Source organism: Zosterops lateralis (assembly GCF_965231275.1).
Source record: "Zosterops lateralis genome assembly, chromosome: 3".
In the NCBI taxonomy this organism is placed as follows: domain Eukaryota; kingdom Metazoa; phylum Chordata; class Aves; order Passeriformes; family Zosteropidae; genus Zosterops; species Zosterops lateralis.
In genome coordinates this window covers 73,030,210-73,036,638 of record NC_139764.1, presented here as the reverse complement: position 1 = coordinate 73,036,638, position 6,429 = coordinate 73,030,210, and positions in this window count along the sequence as shown.

The window sequence follows — 6,429 nt, the reverse complement described above, 5'->3', positions numbered from 1 at the left end:
TGGGGAGGAGAAGGAGGGGACGGGGAGGAGAAGGAGGGGACGGGGAGGAGAGGGAGGGGACGGGGTGGACCGGGCCGGGTGTGTCTCGCCCTGCCCTTGCGGAGTCCCCCGGGCCCGGCAGCCGCTGTCCAGAGCTGAGGGCGAGGAGCCGCCGTCCCACGGTCGGGGGTTGCCTGTGAGGCTGCCCCGTTAAAATGCCCGCGGTCCGGGCACCGCCAGCTGCTCCTGGAGGAACAGAACAGCCTGGTGTTCACCCTGTATTTGGGACAAAGGAAGCCCCCTGCTCCCCGCCCCGGTGCCTGTCCGGGCCCTGCCGCACCGTGTCTGTCAGCGCCGCGGCGATTTTCTTATTATTGTTCTGGTGCTCGGTGAGGTGACTGAGGAAAACACCTCCGTGAGCAGAAAGGGAGGCAAAATGGCTTCAAGGCAAATCCTTTGGCCCACAAGGCCGTGAGATTTCAGTGGCACTGAGGGCCCCAGCACTCCTCGCCTCCGGCGCCCCCGCTGCAGTGGGATCTTTGTGTACCCCGTGGGGGCATGAGCGGGACTTACCTTCCTTCTGCCCAATGTCCTCGGCTCTGCTTATCACACCAACCCTAAAACAGTGCCCGTTGTTTTTGGAGTAACACCACAGCCTAAATAGTCCTTTGTCAAATGGTGTGGTGTGTACATAGCTTCCCACAAGCTGGATATTTTATTATGCCATCGGGCAAGAGAAATGACCTTATCACAAATGGACCAACTTTCAGCGTTCAGGAGGGACACAGATGAAGACTGTGACCAGGACTTTGTAGATGTGGGACAGACGGGACAAAAGAGGTGAATGAGGAAGAGGAGGCCCCTGAGCAAACTCATGTTCAAAACCATATAGTGACTTCTCCTAGTGCCAGCAGTGGCCAGTTTTGCATTTAATTTTGCTGTGCAACATCAGTGAGAGAAACTTGAAGCTGTCAGGAGAGGTTTAGGTTGGATGTTAGGGAGAGGTTCTTCACCCAGAGGGTGTTTGAACACTGGACAGAGTCCAAGAAGTTCTCAGGTGTGATTTTTGAAGTTGTCCTGTGCAGGGCCAGGAGCTGGACTTCTTGTGACCCTTGTGGTCCTTTCCATCTGAGGACATTCTATGATTCTGTGATTCTGTGAGCTGTCTCTGCCTCCTGCCTCCTCTCACCAGTGAAGGCTGCTGTGCTCTGCAATTTTCCTGCAGTAGCTCCTTGCAGCATTTTGTTTTGTTCCTCACTTTTAGCTTGTTGTTTACACATTTCAGTAGCCACAGGCTGCCATGCCAGGATGTGTTTGATACTGTGCTGATATTCCGCTCTCAGGAGTCAATGGGATCAGAGAGGTCACGGTAAATCTCATTCCACATACAGGTTGTGCCCTCCAAAATGTCCTGCACTTCTTTGTACTCAGCCTTAACAAAGTGCTGGCTGAGCAGCTTCTGCACAGCTTTTGGGCCATTCCACATGACAGGTGATGCACAGGTAATGAAACAAGAGTGGAAAGTGAGAGGAGCAGCCTTTCCATGCCACCGCTGATCATTCACAGCATACACTTTTGTTAAATTCTTACGACAGGGCAATGGAGAGATAAAGAAGAAAAGTGCTTTTTCTCTGCTTACAGCACTAGCAAATCTCAGGCTGAAGATTTGTTTCAAGTGGCAGACAGCCTAATAAATCTGGACTGTCACAGCCTGGTAGCTGGTCTCTGCTTTTGTTCCTGCATGGGAATTGCTTGCTGTGTTACTGATAAGAGGGATCCAGTTACAGATGGGACCTAGTTTCTGTGAGGGCAGGGAGACATCCTGGGCATCCGCATCCCAGCTGCTGCCACTGCTTGACTTTCAGAGACAAATGAGCTATCCTAAAATCTGTGTTTCTATCAACGGCCAGCACAAGTGGGGAAGACCGGTGGGGGAGAGGAGAAGGGGAAGGTCCCAGTGCAGACCCAGAAAAGTTAGCCAAACCTGGATGCATTACTGCAGTTTATCCTCTGAAGATATATGCTATTTTGGTGGTCCAGCTTACGCCTGGTCACCCCAGGATTCTTAGAGCAGGACTTCAGTCAGGTGTTTAATTTGCTCAGTCAGGGCACTGCTACCCTTGTTTTGGAGGAGGGCTTTATGTTAATCCCCTTTTGGCTGCAGCGTTGCCTGGAAGCTGCAAGGGTCCAGAGCACAACGATGCCTCCTAGAACAGTGTGGGAAGCCTCAACAGCAGAACCTTATCGTGTGTCAGATACAGATCTGCATAGAAACCCCAGCAGCCTTGCTGTCCTGCTCATAAACAGGATTTTTAGAGGTTGATTATGACCTGTGTGGTGCTGACCAGACCTTGCCATTTAAAAGGTGCAGGTGCCAATGTCACATCTTGTTTGCCAGAATTTAACAGCAAATAAAGAACACAAGTACCCTCATACCTGTCCCACACTAGGCTGTCTTGCTAGTGGTGCTCTGCCAGGCTTTCTTCCTTCAGGTTTCAAAGATTTCTGCCAGCAGGTATTGAATCCATTTGGGCTGACAGTCTGGTAGTCAAGCTTATCTGCTGGCAAAACAGCAAAAAGCATGTCCTTAGACTGCCTCTTCCCTGGCTGTGGAAGAATGTAATGTCCATTCCTTCAGGCACTGTTTCCTGTGGCAAATGAGTTGTATTAGAGAGGATTATTAGCTGGTAGCAGTGCCCATGAACCCGAGTATTGTTTTCTGCTCCTGTGCATTGCAGGTGCTGCAGTCTGGGTGGTTCCTGAGATATGGTCTGATTTTCCCAAATTTGCCTCAAAGAGGCTCACAAGTGATGCCCACTGCACTGGCACTGCCTGGCTGTCTTGCTCAGGGAGGGTGAGAATCCAGATAATTTAGCATGTTTGCTAAATTACCACTGTTCACTTTTGTGAGTGTGGAAAATGAGAGCTAAGAGTGATACACCCAGAGCCTGTCTGGCTGCAAGTACACACCAAGTGCAGCACAGACTGGAACAGCTGTCCCTCAGATACATCACACAGAGCAAAACAAGGTCTAATACATTAAAGTACACTTCTATCTGTAATCCGTTCTAGTGCAGCTGCCTAAAAGAAGGGAGAGTAACAGAATAAAATAAGAAGATTTTTCTAGTTAACATAAATCTTAGCTTGGTATATAGCAAGCCAGATTTTTCTTCTGAAATCTGCAATTTGATCTGGGGGCAGGAGGGCACTTACAATGTTACTAGATTGGCATAAAGACTCTTGATCTTCAGAACTCTTTTTTTTCCCTGTAATGTCCTTGAGTTCGTTGCACACCTTTAAAAAAGCCTGAGGATACCATGGCAGGCTGCCCATGAAGGTGGCATCGGGTGTGGAAACCCAGTCTGAACCCAGTGGTTGTGATGGGACTTTGCAGAGTGCCAGTGCACAAGCTGTCCCATTTGTGTTCTAGCTCAGAACTAAGTAAGCTTTTTAAAAATCAGAGCTCATGCTCTGAGCTCATGCTTACCACAGGTTTTACTTTCATGTACTGCCGCCAGCTGGGTTTGAACAGCAGAGTTTCACTCACCAGATCTCCCTTGGGGCTTCAAGAAAGCCATTTTGCACTCACTTCCTGCACTGGTATCATCCGTGGCCCCTACTCGCTGCCTCTCTCTTTGCCAGGTGCTCGAAGGTGGGGCAGCACGAGCTTTGGACAGCTCCATGAACCAGCGTGGGTTGGGTTTACAGGTTGCTCTGCCTTGAAGCGAAAGCACCTTGCTGTGCCCTTGCACGGGGACTGGCTGTCCCCAGCTCAGGCTGGGCTCTCACTTCGCGCTCTGCCGGGGTCATCAGCCAGTGGTATGGAAATGCTTTCCTTCCCTTTGAAGTGGCCCAGACTTACTGAGCCCTTCACTGCAGATGACATAATTTAATGGGTATTGCGGTGAGGGCTGAGTTTATGAGAGGGTGAAAAAAAGCTTTTTCATTGCCAGCAGGTTTCCAGGATCCTTCTAAAACAATTGCTGACTGCTGCCAGGATTGGTTTTGTTGTAATATTAATGATCTCTCAGGGCAGCTTGAGTTTCATAAACATGAAACTCGATGTCTTTTTAATCATTCAGATAAAAATAGCCAAGGTATAGATGCAAAACAGTAATGCTGTGTTTCAGTTGGGATTTAGAAAAGGAGTTAATGATACTTTAATGATATATGAAGGTATAAATGCATAGAAAATGCGGAACATCAAGGATCTAAACTACTTCAGTGCTATACAGAAGTGTCTGTATGTAAGTCCACATTAAGTGCAATTCCAGCAGTTCTCCGGAGTTTACTTTGCACTTGTTGGTAAACAATAGCACTTTCTAAGGCAACACATACCCTGAGACTGCCCTGAATGATGTAACTCAAGTTCCTTTCTTTTATGGAGGAAAATTTAAAAAAAGGCTTTGCACGAAACCTCCTGCTTTCTGCAGGTGGAAGTACTCAGGCTGGTAGCTGAGTATAGCTGACTGCTGCTCAGCTGACAGACCTACAGTCTCACAATTCTTTAGTTGATTTTAATTTTATTACTCTGTTTTACAAGATTTTTGGACAACTGACAACCCTCACAATGTCGTGGGGGCAGTTACATGATTTATAGCCAGATCTTTCATATAAAATTTTCTCAGTAAAATAATAGTGTTGGGAACCTGCTACAGATTGTTTACCATAGCCTGGTACAGTGGTTCCCAGGCTTTGCCCATTTATAAGTGCTTTCTGATTTACAGCATCCTCAGAAGAAGTAAGATTTGCAGTACATACTGCCATGACCTGGTTGGTGTCTCAGTTCATATTTAACTAACAACAGAGATGTATGAAGTTTTTTTGCAGATTTTCTTACACAGATTTCCTTTCCTTACTGTATTTACTTTTTTCAAGAAATCCATATGGTCTTTAGATTTTCCTGTGCTAAGTAAGAATTGTTGTTTTTTGTGGGAAAATGAGTTGCTTTAATGCATCTGCCATAGATTTGCTTGTAACTAAGCCTAATAGAGGTAAAAGCACTGGCTGCTACAGACACTGAAAAATGGAGCGATGTACCATTAGGAGAAACAAACCCTGCCAGTCCAGACCAGTAGGGCCACAAAATGGGAAGAGATCATTCCAGCATGACATTTGTCTGCAAATAAACTCTCAGCTGAAAGCAGTGGGAGGGAAATGAGAAGGGATGGGAACAGGAAGGAGAAGAGACCCTTCCAGAGGCCATATTCCTGAGGCCAAGCTGTGCTTTTATCTCCTAAGGGCTCTGGAAATAAAGACAGATGGGAGAGACAGTGGCAGAGCCAATGGTCTGCAGTCTGCATCCTCCAAGAAGGTGAACTGTTGAGCACTGTAGAAGATAGGAGGATTTTAGTTTACTATAAATTAGGTTCTGGAAAAAAATGCTTGTAAAGTAATCCTGTAGACAGAAGCTTTTTTCTTTTCCATAGGTAAGATTCAATAAGGGAGAGATGCTGCGCAACCCACAGTGGAATGCTGTCCTGCTTAGAGAGGCCAGGTAAAGTTTCTTTCATTACCTGCCATGAAATTTTTCAGCCTGTGTAGCTTCCTCCTTTAGATCTTGTCCCTTTTAAGGGGCATAATCTCATCTGACAACACCTTCAGAAACTTTGGTGTCTTCATCTGGGGCCTCACGCTTCCTCTGGAGAAGGCAAAAATAATGTTTCTCCAGAGTTCTTAATCTTTAGCCATAGCAGTGTGACCCAAATCCCATTCTACATACACATATTTCTTTTTAGATATCTTTGGTTGGCAGCTTTGCAGGACTTTCCTTACTATGGTGCACTGAGAAATGCTGTTCTGGTGATTCTAAATTCAAGGGGTAGTTTTTCCCTGGACAAGGAACAGGAACAGAAGCCTGTTTGCAGGACAGAGGCCTCTGGACCAGTGCATGATCAGAGAACCGCCTCAATATTCCAAAGCTTTGTGCTCTTGAGAGGTCAGATGGTCTTGCTGTTAGGATTGGGAGGGCTGAGAGGAGGGTAGTGAACACGCACCTCTCTTTGACGTCAGAAGGCAATCTGGTAGTGCTTTGTTTAGAACGAACAACATTGGGGTTTACTGGTTTTTAACATCCCTGAGTGTGGGAGACACAGTTCTCAGTGTTCCTGCAGCAGTGGCAAGCACTGGGTGCCTGTGGACGTGCCCATCCGGGTCAGGACCTCCTCAGTTGCAGCTGGGGACCCCAGCAGGGAGACCCTGAAGGGGGCCCCCAGGAGTAGCCAGGTCCCATCAGTTTTGTAAAGCATAACTTGGAGGTGGATCAAGGAAGGCAAGGTGCTGAGCTGCTGCTTCTGCAACAGCTGAAGGCAAAGCTGGAAATTAAACCCTGTGTTTCAGTGCTGGGGCTGTGCTTCATCACAGGGCATTTGAGGTAAATCTGCTAATTGCATTTGAGTTGGATACATCCTTCTGAGGTATCCTTTATTTTATGTTTGGTTTACTTTATTT